At 42.9% G+C, this 14,518-nt stretch overlaps 1 protein-coding gene across 1 annotated transcript in view; it reads right to left on the bottom strand.

Annotated features, from left to right (window-relative positions):
* LRRC2 (leucine rich repeat containing 2) overlaps positions 1–12,209 on the bottom strand; it is a 104,186-nt gene extending 91,977 nt beyond the window's left edge. The window contains exon 1 of the mRNA XM_056848693.1: positions 12,097–12,209. The gene's annotated coding sequence lies outside the window, so the exon portion shown is untranslated. The remainder of the gene's footprint in view (positions 1–12,096) is intronic.
* Between the last annotated feature and the right edge of the window lie 2,309 nt (positions 12,210–14,518).

The following is a 14,518-nucleotide window of genomic DNA, read 5'->3' as shown; positions in this document are numbered from 1 at the left end:
ATGGACTGAAGGTGTGCCAGTAGGAGCTGCTCCCACGCTCTTCCTTTCCACCCCCCTCTGCTTGGAAGGATTCCTCTGATGGGTGGAGGTGAGTGGAGGCGGTGGCCGGGAGTCTCCCGACGTACCTTTCTGTTCGCCCCCTCACAGACTCTCCAACCATAGGAGGAGCCCTTTCTAGTGGGAGGGGTGGGATGGAGGAACGCAGTGGCAGTAGCTCCTACAATCTTACAAGCTTACCTTTCTCTTTGCCCTCTTGCAGACTCTCCACTCGTCGGACGAGCCCATCCTAGCGGGGGCCAGGTGGAGGAGCGCGCCAGCAGCTCCTACTCTCCTACAAGGTTACCTTTCTCTTCACCCCCTCATCAGGCTCTCCACCCATCAGAGGAGCACTTCCAAGTTGGAGGGGGGGCAGCAGACACAAACACTCCGGCAAGAACTCACAACTGATGCAAGTCTTGCCTTAGATCCGGGACAACCCAGGACCTGGAAAACCTGGGGAAGTTTCAGAGGGAGGTGAGTTGATCTCGCAGGCAGGGGGCGACCATGCATTTTGCCTGTGGAGATTCGCTATATCCACGGGAGAAGCACAGGACAAAGCAGCCGTGCGTTTTCAACCTTAGAAACACAAAGGTATGCTGTGGTAGGTAAGAGATTGCTGTCAGTTAGCCTAGGGCTGCAATAGTAAGGAGGAGGGACAGCCTGGCCCTTGTTACAGGCTAGAGGACCAACACTGCATTCTCTCCTTCCCAGCAAGAATGTACATTATAATTGCTAGCTGTTAATATTCAGACTGGAGCTGAAGTTAATTTTGTTAGGAAAGTAATTGGAGTCCTACTCAAAATCCAGATGCCCCAAATTTCTATGTCATATTTTCAAAACACATTGGATTTAGAACTTACCCCAAACTCCCTTTTTAGCTCTACTTATTGCTCGACACTGCCCTGCTTCTCTTGAGAATGGTGCTCTTAACATGAACAGGGATAGAGATGGGCCAAGAAGGTGTTAAAAGGCACGCTGAACTCTTTAATAACCCCTTCTCTGGCAAGATATAGGAAGCAATACACCGCTGTATATTTCCTGCAGAATTTGGAAACTGAAATGGTGTTGTTTGTAGTGATAATTTGGGTTTTTTCATAGTGTTGTGGTTGAATGGTCTTTGTTAGCCACTGGGTGCCATGAAGAAGTGGGAGAAACATTTTTAGATAATATAAAAATAGTAATTTTACATCTCTATAGAAGACAGCATCTCCAGTAACACAGTGCCCTTTTGCCAGTGTTCTGGGGCAATACTTCAGTCGCTAACACAGTGATAAGCCTGCCACCTACTAAATCGCCAACATAAATATAGCTATAAATTGAGGTAAAACGCCTATCTTTTGCTCAGAGTCATTGTTGAAGATATAATCATTTCAGCTTGATTTTTATCAAGAAGTGCAGCTAAACCTTCTATACAGGGATTCTGTTATGCTTTGTGTTCATAAAATAGTTCAACAAGACCATCCGAGCAAATTCTATCAAGTCAGAAAGCCTTTTAAAAATAATTGCTTCTACCCAGGCAAAAAAAATGACTGTTTCTTTCCCCCTTTTTAAACTTCACTTGAGGTTTCATTAGATGGTGGATGCCATTTTTATGACACTCATTAAAAAATAAAAGAGAACTGGGGTGGGGTGTTCAATCTACTACCACAGAAATAGCTTATCTTTAAAAAAAATCATGGCTATCAAAGGACTAGTTACCCACCCTCTGCTGTTGCTGTTGAGAGGCAAGCACTATGAGCCTTTGAATTCTAAGACTCCTCCTCATCAGAGGCACAAGCCTTTCGCGCGAGCTAAAAAGCAAGAGCCGAAGAGCTCTTGGCCTGTGGCTCTTAGCCCGGGATCAGGCCTGGGGACCCTGTAAGAAGCTAAGAGGTTTTTGGCATTCCTATACGTGTCACCACTTTTGGCTGTGGTAGACGCTAGGGCAGGCCTGGAAGTCCCAGGTTGCATCAACACACACTCAAAAATTCTACAGTGAAGGAATCCAGTTGGAAGGTGGTGATCAATGCTCAGGGCCCATTTCCAGTCACCTGCAGGGAGTGTGCCATGTTTGTTTTCCTACCTGAGGATTTCACTAGTCAAATGTCTAAGCTGACGGGGCTCTTAGAAAGGGAGGTTTGGAGCCTAGAGGAAAAGATTACTACCCTTCATGAGATCAAGGAAGGGGAGGGTTTCATTAACAGAAGACTTTAGGCCCTGCATAGAGATGGAGAGGCCACTCAAGGGGACAACACAGTGGTGGACATCCCTAATAACCCTCCTCTGAGCGCCACAGCATGAGTCCAAAAACACTCAGTGCCACTGGAACTCAGGAACTGATTACAGCCCTTGCTGTGGTGACAGAGATGGAATTACTGGCAGAGGAAGAAGGACATGAAAGGCAGAGCAAGGGGGTCATGGGGATATGAAGAAATGGCACTGGAAGAAAAAGGAAAGTGTTGGTCATCAGTGACTCTCTGCTGAGGGGTATGGAGTGTCATATGTCCAGGCCTGACCCCCTAGCCCAAGAAGTGTGTTGCTTTGCCAGGGGCAAAGATTAAGGATAGTGCAGACAGGATGCCCAAACTGATCAAACCCACATTACTCAGTTATGATTTTCCACATGGGAATGATTGGCACAGCCATGAACATCATCACAAGCATTAAAGCTGACTAAGTTCTCAGGAGGCAGCTGAAGGGAATGGGGGCACAGGTGGTATTCTCTTCATCATTCCCATCAGAGGAAGAGGAATGTGATAGGAACAGAAGAGCAGCTTGACAGTGTGTCCGAGCAACATGACCTTGTAGCTTTGAGTGACTTCAACTTCCTTAATGTATGCCAGGAGACAAACTCTGCTAAGCGTCCAGAGTCACACAACTTGCTGAACTACCTGGCTGACAACTTTCTTTTTCACATGATGGAGGAAGCTATAAGGAGCTCAGCCATACTCAGCTTAATATTAACCAGCAGGCAAGAGTTGATAGATAGGTTGAAGGTGGTGGGGACATTAGGGGGGAGTGAACATGTCCTCCTAGAATAACTGTTGCTGTAGGAGAACAAGGAAGTTTGTAGCCAGACATGTATGTTAGATTTTAGTAGGACAGACTTTAATGAACTCAGAGGCACGATGAGATTCATTCCATGGGCAAAAATACTAGATGGGAAAGGAGAAAGTGAAGGACAGGCTCTCCTAGAACAAGAGCTCTTGCAAGCTCAAGCCATCACTATTCCAGCAAGATAGAAACATAGTAGGGGATCCAAGAAGCCAGTGTGGATGAACAGAGAATTCCATGATGAGCAGAGGAAGAAAAAGAAAATGCTCAAGAAATAGAAGGAAGGACATACCTCTAAAGAAGAGTATCTGCTGGTTGCTAGGCACTGTAGGTCAACCATCAGAGGGGCCAAAGCTCAGAATGAGCTGAGGCTGGCCAGAAAGGCCCGCTACCACATGAAAAGCTTCTTCAGATATGTGAGGAGCAAATGCAAGGTAAAAGAGGTGATGGGCCCACTGCTGGGTGAAAGAGAGGTTGTTGAGAGGCACCCGGCTGCATTGGATGTGTACAAATCCCCCAGGCCAGTCAGTGTGCACCCAGGAGTGTTCAAATAATTTTCTAGAGAGCTTTGTCCATCATTTTCAAGACCTCTTGGGGTTTTTATGCATGGGCACTTTCACTCACATTCACCCCCGTCTGTCTCGGTTGTTCCTTGGAGTTATACATGAGTTTTCCCTCCATTAGCGATGACCTCTCTGCCAGCCCTCACAAATCCCAGACCTTCCCATTCCTCTGTTAACCCGATTCTTCCCTGAGCTCACCCAGGTGAAATCTCCATGCATAAGGCAAAGTGCGGGACACACAAGCTTAGTTTTGCTCACAGCCAATTACAAAGCTGTATGTCCAGAGGCGGGGATTCAAATACTTCCTGCTTCCTCGGAGCTCTTTCTGAGCAGAAGAAAGCCTTTTTAAAACTGAGGCCTGGATTTCTCTCCCCACCCCCCTTCTTTTCAGATTGCTCCATTTTTGGTTTTATATTCTTAAAGTGGTTTTTTATGTGGCAATTGGGTTTGGTGGGAGGGAACTTTTCTCTCACTACAGCCAATTGCAAAGCCAATTGCAAATACTTCCTGATTTGAACTTAGAGACTGCTGGTGCATAGACTCCCAACAGGTAAGTATGGGTCCAGTGAGCAATGAACCACAGGTAAAACTCCCATGCATAAACAACCTTGGAGGACTGGAGATGTGCCACAGAAATGGAGGAGGGCGAATGTTATCCTACTCTTCAAAAAAGAGAGGAAGGATAACTCAGGAAACTACAGGTCTGTCAGTCTGACCTCTGACCCAGGAAAGATATTGGAGCAGATTTTAAAGGGGTCAGTCTGCAAGCACCTGAAGGACATGTATGGCATTCTATACCAATGAGGTCCCTCCCTTCCTCAAATCCTGCTTTTCCTAGGCTCCACCCCCAAAATCTCCAGGTATTTCCCAATCCAGAGTGAGCAACCCTATTCATCTTTCAAACACTTCAGAATAAGAATGCCTTTAATTTATGTCTTCAGTATTTTTTATCTTGTCCTTCCTCTGATGTGTTCATTGTGATATACATAGTTATCTCCTCCTCAGTTTTACTCTCACAATAAATCTGTGATGGAGGTCAAAAGGAGAGGGAATGTCTGATCCTAAGGCACCCAACTGAATGACATGGCAAACCAAGGTTTGATTCAAGTTTCCTCAACTTAGCCTAATATTTAACCAATACATCATACTGGCTCTCTCTTTCACACAGAAGGGAGGAAGCAGTGGGGCTTCTTCACATCAGGAGGCAGGGTGTCCCACAACATGGGGGCAACAGCTGAAAAGGCTCTGTCACAAGTACCTGTCAATTTCATGTCTGAACGTGAGGATTCCTACAAGACAGACCAGCACATCTCATATTCTGTCCAGGCTCATGCGGCTGAAGACAGTCCTTCAGATACTTCAGCCCCAAGTAGTTTAAGAATTTAAAGGATAAAACTAGCACAAACAGAGCTGTGTGGCATTGATGTTTTATTGCTCTTAATTGCTAGCCTTAAAGTTTTCCTTCTCTAAAGTGTCTCATTCCACATCTTCAGTATCTCATGGATGTTTTCCATTGCTGGATACTTCCTTGACTAATACAACAACCTCCCAGTTAATTGGCCAGCTCCATCAATCAAAGACCAGACTGTACAACTTTCATCATATTTTATACTTCACTGTCTTTTTCATGGGAATTAATTGGGGGGGGGGGTATTACAGTTTCTATGGAGGTTACCACACTTTGTATTCCCAGCGACGTATTAAGAGTTTGAAAATGTTATAAAAAACATCGCTTTAAAAGGGTTTTTGGATACCATGGCTTATAAAGGGTTGGAAAACGTCTTCACAGCTGAAGGGGCCAAACAAAGTGCGAACAGTATTTTTTATAACGTTTTCAAACTCTTAATAAAATGCTGGGAATACATAGAAAGTGCGAACAGTATTTTTTATAACATTTTCAAACTCTTAATACATCGCTGGGAATACAAGTGCGGTAACCCCCTATGTGTTAACGTATGCTTTATGACACCTCAGGTATTCTGGTCGCACAGAGCAGAACTCACCGATTCTAATGGAATGCTAATACATTTTCTTGGCTGAAATCTCAATGTTATGTTACTCTCAGAGACCAGAATCAGCTGGGCTTTGAGAAGGAGCAAGAAAGAGAGCTGCTGCGGTGGTCAGTGGGTTTTTTTTTTTTTTTTTTTTTTTTTTTTTGCCTTTCCTTAACAATTGGGGAGAAGTAGCGGAGGTCACGGTGTGGAAGGACAGTGTTTGAGTGTGTGTGGGTGTGTATAGCCTGCTGGAGACCGGTGTCTGTCAAAGGTGCTCATTCCTAACTATAGTTGGATGGAATCTTGTCTATATTGGTTCTCAAAAAGACAGTTCACAGAGAATTTCCAGAGATGCAGCCCAAAATCTTTTTTTTTTAATCTGCACTTAGCCATGTTGGTCTATAGCAGCAAAAAAAAATAAACAGGAGTCTTGTGGCATCTAAAAGACAAAGAAAACTTTATTCCAGCATAAGTTTTATGGACGATGCTTTAATAACATTTTGTTAGTCTTTGAGGTGCCACAAGGATGTTTACTTTTATCCCTAGCAGGGAATAAACCAGCCCTAATCTTACCAGTTTTCCACTAAAAAAAAGTTCTAACTGCACCCCTTCCTACAAACATAAACAGTTTTTCTCTCTTTGAGTATACCTATATTTCAAGGAAAGGAACCCAACCCTTTAACCCAGGAAGGGCAGCCCCATGGGAGCAGGATTACTGTGCCTCAGTCTCAAAGGAGCATCCCAGAATAAACCTAAACTCTGGAAGACAACTCCCAAGGATACAGTACACTAGAGACAAATCTTCATGCCACTTATGCATTACTTACATTTTCTGTCTGGGGTTTTAGATATAAATCAAGCCTGCATATGTGAACCTCTACTCAAGCCTTGCACTCTGTATTTCACCATCCTTGCGTTCGTCTGACTAGTTGACAATTTATCATCTGCATCATCTCCCATAAATACCCAGCTCTGTACTAGCAAATCAGGTGCTTGAATTACTTATATCTGGATAAGCTATATTTTAGGTAACTCCCCTCTTGGATGTGAACTTCTGTGGCACTACAATTTACAGGTCATGGAGGGCATTTAGCTGGTTTTCTGCACAGCTTTGCACTACAGAGCCTGCTGCTGAATGTCATCTTTCCTAAATGACATCTGCTTCTGAATTATTCTTTGGTCACAGCATGCCTTCCTTGGATGATGCATTGTTATAGTATCACTCAGCTTTATGATCTATTAGTAAGAGAGATCATGAAAGCCCATCATTTTGGCAGTATACTATACAGTACAGAGAGCAGGCACAGAAGAAAGGGTCCAAGATTGTAAAATGGGAGCCAGTGAATGATTTATAATGGTGTCACCTTTGACAAAGAAGCTCCTATGTTGGAGTCTATTGTAGCAGGTAATCTTGGCCTTAGCAATTCCCATTTACACATGGAAAATTTACTGGGCCTCAATCAATATGCTCATGTTTAACACATTGAGCTCGATTCATCCCTAGTGCCTCTCCAATGATTTCATCAGATTTATACAAGCAACAAATCAATGTGTCAACCTGAATTCATGGCTACTGCAAAATCCATTTCTGCTTTCCTCACTACATGGGATGCAGCACACACACAACTTTTCAAAGCAGTTGTTTCCATTAACACCATCGCTAAATTGGATGCTTTATGTTTTTCAGGATTCAGTTGTTGAGTGTCACATTAGAAAACATCTATTATATCTTTGTTCCTGGAGGGTCTAATGACATCTACACATCTTCCAAGGACACTCTCTCCTCCTCCATTTTATCCTCACAATGATTCCATGCAGTAGGTTAGGCTTACGGTTGCCAACCTCCAGGTACTAACTTTTACAAACTATTTTTTATATATATAATTATTATATATAATGAACACTTTGGCAATTGGACTCTATGGCATTGAAGTCCTTCCCATCCCCAAACCCTGCCCTCCTCATGCTCCACCCCAAAAACCTCCAGCCGGTGGCGAAGTGGGGGCCTGGCAACCCTAGTTAGGCAGGGAGAGAGCAACTAGGTCTTCCCAGGCCTACTCCAACACTTTATTCCAACATTATATAATTACAGGCTTCAGCAGTGGAATTTGTAATGTTCTTTTATCTCCTCAAACTCATGAAGCTGCCTTATATTGAATCCAACCAGGACTTTGTGACCATTTCCCAACAATTTTTAAAGAAAGCACAGGAAGAGCTTCTAATTTAGCAAGGAAGGGCTGGGGGACTTGGGATGCTTAACCCTTGCCCTGCAGTATCTTCTCAAATTCAGTAATCTAATTCAAGCAGCTATTTTTTTCCCCATGAGGGAGAAACAGTCCTGTGGAGCTGCTATTTGCCCCATTGGAGAAACCTGCATGTAACCATCAGTACTTACCCATCAGGGTAAATAGCTGCTCCCAGGAACCTTTTCAGGTCAGGATAACAATACACAGGAAGGGTTCAAGCCCCTTCTCCCCGTGTGCTACACTTGCTATCAGGTTTTCATGAAGCCGAGAACAGAGTTCCAAATAGGAAACTCATAGGGCCAGTCTAATGAAAAGTCCTCAAGGCAGATCTGGGGAGGATGCATATACAGCTAAGCTCTAAGTGGGCACAGAAAGGAGCACTCCAGTCCTAGGGCTGCCAGGTTCCTCTTCACCACCGGTGGGAGGTTTTGGGGGCAGAGCCTGAGGAGGGCAGGGTTTGGGGAGGGACTTCAATGCCATAGAGTCCAATTCAAAAGCGGATATTTTCTACAGGTGAACTGATCTCTATTGGCTGGAGATCAGTTGTAATAGCAGGATATCTCCAGCTACTACCTGGGGGTTATGCAAAAATAATCAACACTAGGTTCAGTTCTACACATATTTTCAAAAGGAGACAGTCAATACAAAAAGTAGTGCAAGCAATATCTACAAGTGAGCGATAGTCAAACAAGAAAACATAGTACAACAAGTATCAAAGAACAAAGTATCAAAAAATCTATGTCGAATGTTTCCCTCTGGGTCTTTAAGACTTTCCTGTTATGATATCAGTCTTCGTAAGAGCTGGTCCAGAAAGTGGAAAAGATTCCTGTAGATTTTTTATAGGGTCCGTGTCAGGAATCAGACCCTTTAATCCGCTGGCCGTGTGCTGCGGGAGATTCAAACGAGGACCAAGCTGGCACTTAATGTCAAATGGAAACGTCTTCCAGGTAACAGACGCTTTCACCAATAATGGCTTCTTCAGCCTGAGTGCCCAATATGTTAAAATATAATTACTAAAATTTCTGTTGCCAAACACACAGCGGTAAGTAGAATAAAGTAAGTTGTGTTACCTTGTTACTTTCTTAATGCTACATAGTAGTCTGCGAGTTGATTCTTGCCTGTGTAATGGTTGCTTGCGCTTTCTGAGTAAAGCTTCTATTCACAGGTGTTACTTTTTAACCTATTTTGCTGGCTCTGAGGTCTTGGTGTTTAACAATAATCCATTTGACAATGATCTCATCCTGTATAAATGTTTTGTGCACAATCTGTTATTTTTATTTAATTCTTCCAGTTTTGACAAATTTTCTAAATGGATTAACACTCTTGATACTCACCTACAGGAACTTGCCATTCAGAATAAATTCATTTCTTAGATTTGAATTTTTTTTATAACTTCAGAGCGGACTCTGGCTATTAAACCATACAAAAAGCCATGTCTCACGATACAGGACTACATTTCTCCTCATACCATCCCGTCCATTTAAGACGGAATCTCCCCTATAGCCAGCTATTACACCTCAAAAGAAATTCCACTCATCAAGAGGATTATAACGAATCAGCTACACAACTAACACACATTGATTAATGGAGGCTATCCTATAGAAGTGTTACAAACGGCACTCTCCAGAACGGAAAGGTTGCAACGCTCTGATCTGTTGCAAAACAAATCACCTACTAACAGAACTAACTTGTTCTGTTCTCTTACATACAGTAAACACTCTCATGCAATACAAAAAATCATACAAAGACACTGGCACATTATCTCCAGCATTCCAGGATGTTCAGCTCCACCTCCTTATGAGATCAGCTTGTGCATTCGGATGTGGCTGCCCCCTCACCACCTCCACCAGTCGTTGGACATTCGTGTACAGTCTGTGCACTGAGTCTACCATTCTCCTTCTTCCAACTTTAGATTCAAATTACAACATTTTTCAAATTGTGCTACCAGCAGGGTGGTTTATGCCATTACATGCGCATGCGCAAAACTTTACATTGGCAGCACAATGCGCCCTATACGACTCTGGATCGGAGAGCATCCCTCACGGATCAGGGCCCAAGTTCAAGACATGCCCCTAATCTCTCATTTCCTCGAAAAAAAGCATAATGAAAATGATCTAAGGTTTTTTGTTGTTTGGGTATATAAAGGACCTCAATACAATTCAAATAACATACAAAAATGTTTATTGCAACAAGAAATTAAATATATACATCTTTTCAAAACATTGGCACCCTTAGGACTAAATACAGATTTTGATTTATCTTGTTATTTATTTATAAACATTTTATTAATTAGATTTAGCTTTCTTAACACAACTTATAATTTATATTAGACATGGTCCCTTTCATACAACAAACACCAAGACCTCAGAGCCAGCAAAATAGGTTAAAAAGTAACACCTGTGAATAGAAGCTTTACTCAGAAAGCGCAAGCGACCATTACACAGACAAGAATCAACTCACAGACTACTATGTAGCATTAAGAAAGTAACAAGGTAACACAACTTACTTTATTCTACTTACCGCTGTGTGTTTGGCAACAGAAATTTTAGTAATTATATTTTAACATATTGGGCACTCAGGCTGAAGAAGCCATTATTGGTGAAAGCGTCTGTTACCTGGAAGAAGTTTCCATTTGACATTAAGTGCCAGAGTGGTCCTCGTTTGAATCTCCCACAGCACACGGCCAGCGGATTAAAGAGTCTGATTCCTGACACGGACCCAATAAAAAATCTACAGGAATCTTTTCCACTTTCTGGACCAGCTCTTACGAAGACTGATATCATAACAGGAAAGTCTTAAAGACCCAGAGGGAAACATTCGACATAGATTTTTTGTATATAATGTTCTTTGACTTTGTTCTTTGATACTTGTTGTACTATGTTCTCTTGTTTGACTATCGCTCACTTGTAGATATTGCTTGCACTACTTTTTGTATTGACTGTCTCCTTTTGAATATATGTTTAGAACTGAGCCTAGTGTTGATTATTTTTGCATAGCCAATTAGCATCGCACTGTTAATTGTTTTGCTATTACCTGGGGGTTGGCAACCCTAGGCACTCTTCCCTCTTGCCCATGGATCCTCTCCTATAAGTGTCCCTCCCCTAGCTTCAATATGCCTGTTAGAAAAAGAATGAGCCCTACCATACTTTCACTGAGCTAACAGAGGAAGGATAGTTCTGCTTGTAGCTTAGTATTGAATGTGGGTGGGATATTTTTGCTGCTACACTACAGCATACCTGGCTGCTCCTGTCAGCCCTCTCCACTGCCTCTCACCATCTCTGTATGATTCCAGTAAAGCTTCTAAATGATGGGAGTTCTTGGCTGTACAGAAAACATAGCATGTTGGATATGCTGAAAATATGCTAACTGAGAATGAAGTAAAACAGTTGTTGAAGGGGGTACGATAGAGACATAGTTACCCATAATGTATTTACTATTTCTTTTGTCCCTTTGTCACCTTTTCAAGCAGCACAAAAACCTGCAAAACCTGTTCATCACCAGCAACAATGTTCCTTTCATACAATGTGCCCTCCAGTTCTAACACTTGCTCCTTGGGGATTAAGGTTAAGTACTCTCCTCTAGACTAACGCACATATTTTGCAGAGATGAGAGCAGCAGAAGAGAGAGAAATTGTAACATCAGTCTATAATGCAACTTTTTGAGCTGTGACAGCATGTTTCTGCTTGCAAATACCTCTCAGTTGACCAGATTTCCTTTATCTGTGTTAGATTTGGCATAAGTGGCCTTCAGAAACTGTCATTCTGTAACTCTTTTAAACTTCACTCAATATCCTGACACACAACAAAGATAAAGAACCAGTCTCTCAACACCCCCACCCCTTATAGTAAATCATTTCCCTACCAACCGCTGCCCTTGAGAGTTAATGGCGCAGATTTTGTATAACACAGAGGCAGGGAGAAAACTAGTAACAGGAGTCAGGAAAAATGATGATGGTAGTGGACATGAATAATCACAATAGCAAATAATCCTACAGCGTACACTGAACTGGCTTATCTGTGGGACAGTGGAATGACTGCATCTGTCCTTCAACTACATTAGAAACCTCCAGTGTTTCAAAAAGTTATAATGCTCTGGGGTTCCACTCTTTCCATCTGTCTCCCTCACATATGGACACACATTTTGGCAGGCACTATAAATACCCCTAGCAGTATCTAACTGTATCAGCATCTGATTCCCACCATCAGCAAAAAGGCCACTTACCTACACCTAAAGAGCACTATTGTTCTGAGTTCCTCAATGTACCCTGCAGTAAGTAAACTGCAACGTCTGAGGTTGTTTACAGCAACAACATAGCTGTTGGCCAGCTCAATATCGCCATTTGTTTAAACTGGCCAGTGTGACCAGTCTCCAGATTCGCTAATGTTCTATATTTGTAAAGTGCTAACATGATCTGGGTCTCCAAAGCCAGCCATATGCATGATAGAATATCAACATCCACTTGGCAAAAAGTAGAAAGCGCTTTTAACCGGATCGGCATCTAACTGGCACTCTAGCAAGAATGATAAACACAACCTTGCTCTGACCTTTCACCCAAACATTACTTAAAATCATAGATATGCCCGTGTTGTTCTGGAAGAGGGAAGCCAATTAGCAAATTTTGCAGTACTCTGGGAAAAACCTGTGAATGAAACAGAGGAATGAAAAGAGAACTGAAACATAATGTCTACAGCTGTCAGGTCTACAGGGTGACTGGAGCAATGGTCCAAGTGCCCAAAAGTACAGTAATAAACTCTCTCCAGCAGGACACAGCACATGGTTAAAAGGAAAGGAGTCTCCATCCTTCTGGCCCTGGCAAGTTCATCCTTTCCTGAAATAGTTGCAAACATGGATCTAAGGAAAGGATCCAACCTGTATTTCCTGACAGAGCTTCAGATCCAAGACAGCCACTCTGAAATGTGTGTAGAGTAGCAGTGCCAAGAAGCCACCAAACACAAGGATTCTCAAACAGTTTGATGGGGGCTGTAACAAGGGCTGTCAGGGAGGGCTTTCATTGCATTATTATTATTTATTATTATTATTTTATCAAATTTCTACCCTGCTTTCCCTGGCCACAGCTGGGCTCAGAGCGGCTCACAAACCAAACATATAATACATTAAAATGAGATAAAAACATCTTAAAATCACAATTAAAATAGCCCTCTAAAATCATTAAATAAAAGATAAAAGTATCCGATGGTGCCCTTAAATCATAGCGTCTGAGCTACAGCTGGGAGGACAGATGGATAAATTCCAAAAGAATAGTAAAAAAAAGGGGAGGCAGTATTGGGAAGTTAGGGAGGCCAGCATTTATAGAAAAAAGAACTGTAACTGGCCTCAACCATAAGCCTGGTGGAATAGCTCGGTCTTGCAGGCTCGGTCTTGTGGAACTCTTTAAGGTCCTGCAGGGCCCTGGTCTTATCAGAGAGGCTATTCCACCAGGTGCAGGGGCCAGGGCAGAGAAAGCCCTGGCCCTGGTCAAGGCCAGGGACCACCAGCAGATTGGTACATGATGAACAAAGAGTTCTCTGGGGAACATACCAGGAGAGGTGGTCCTGCAGATACAAAGGTCCCAGACCATGTAGCATTATGAGGTTCTGGGCTTTCCACAACTGTGTAACAGGGGGAAAATTGACTTCTGTATGCTTCTCAGCAGTCAAAAATCCAGTCTCATGCTACATTTGTTTTAGAAATCAGCATTTACATGATCAGTTGTCTGAAGCCCAGGCTAGTTGTTTAGTACAAAACTTCTTAAACTGTGGGTTGTGACCCCATATGAAATTGCATAACTGAATGTGGGAGTAACGAAAAATTTGGCAATGATATACATTTCTTTATTATTTATTATCAGTAAATGTTTGATTTGTATACCTATTTTATCTACCTATATACCCAGGGTTGCGTAAAAATTTCTAGAGCGAAAAGGGGTCGCAAGTGGAAAAAGTTTAAGAAACCATAGTTTAGTGCAACTCACTTTGTGATTTGGGACCATCACTTAATGATTTACCCTGCCCACAATCCATGTCAGTGGCATCCATCTCCACTGGGAATCTTTTAAATTCTTTCCAGATCTGTAAATACATTACATTTTCCCTGGGGGTGTCCCTGGGCCAATCTGAGACACATGTCCTGGAGTTCCATTTTTCCCGGGTGCACAGAGGCCATATTTAGATTGGGACTGCATTGTGCAGGGAGACTGTTTAGACACCCCCCACACACACACACACATCATTTTACCGATCCACAGCCTAAGCACTGCTTTTTGCCTAACTAGGCTCCGCATGTACCGATGGGATATAAATTACATTTGCCCAATCGGTCAAATAGCAGCTTTCTGGGGTCATTTCAGTTGCAAAAAGAGTGACACTGGGAGGGGGGAGGGTTAAGCTCCCACTCCCTACTAGGGTTGCCAGCTCTGGGTAGGGAAACACCTGGAGATTTTGGGGTAGAGCCTGAGGAGGGCAGGGCTTGGGGAGGGACTTTAATGCCATAGAGTCCAATTGCCAAAGGGGCCATTTTCTCCAAGTGAACTGATCTCTATCAGCTGGAGATCAGTTGTAATAGCGGGAGATCTCCAGCTAGTGCCTGGAGGTTGGCAGCCCTACTCCCTACTAAGGTTGCCAGCTCCAGGTTGAAAAATACCTGG

Source organism: Euleptes europaea, chromosome 4 (assembly GCF_029931775.1).
Source record: "Euleptes europaea isolate rEulEur1 chromosome 4, rEulEur1.hap1, whole genome shotgun sequence".
NCBI lineage: Eukaryota > Metazoa > Chordata > Lepidosauria > Squamata > Sphaerodactylidae > Euleptes > Euleptes europaea.
Note: the sequence above shows the minus strand (reverse complement) of the source record. Positions and strands in the feature narration are given on the sequence as shown.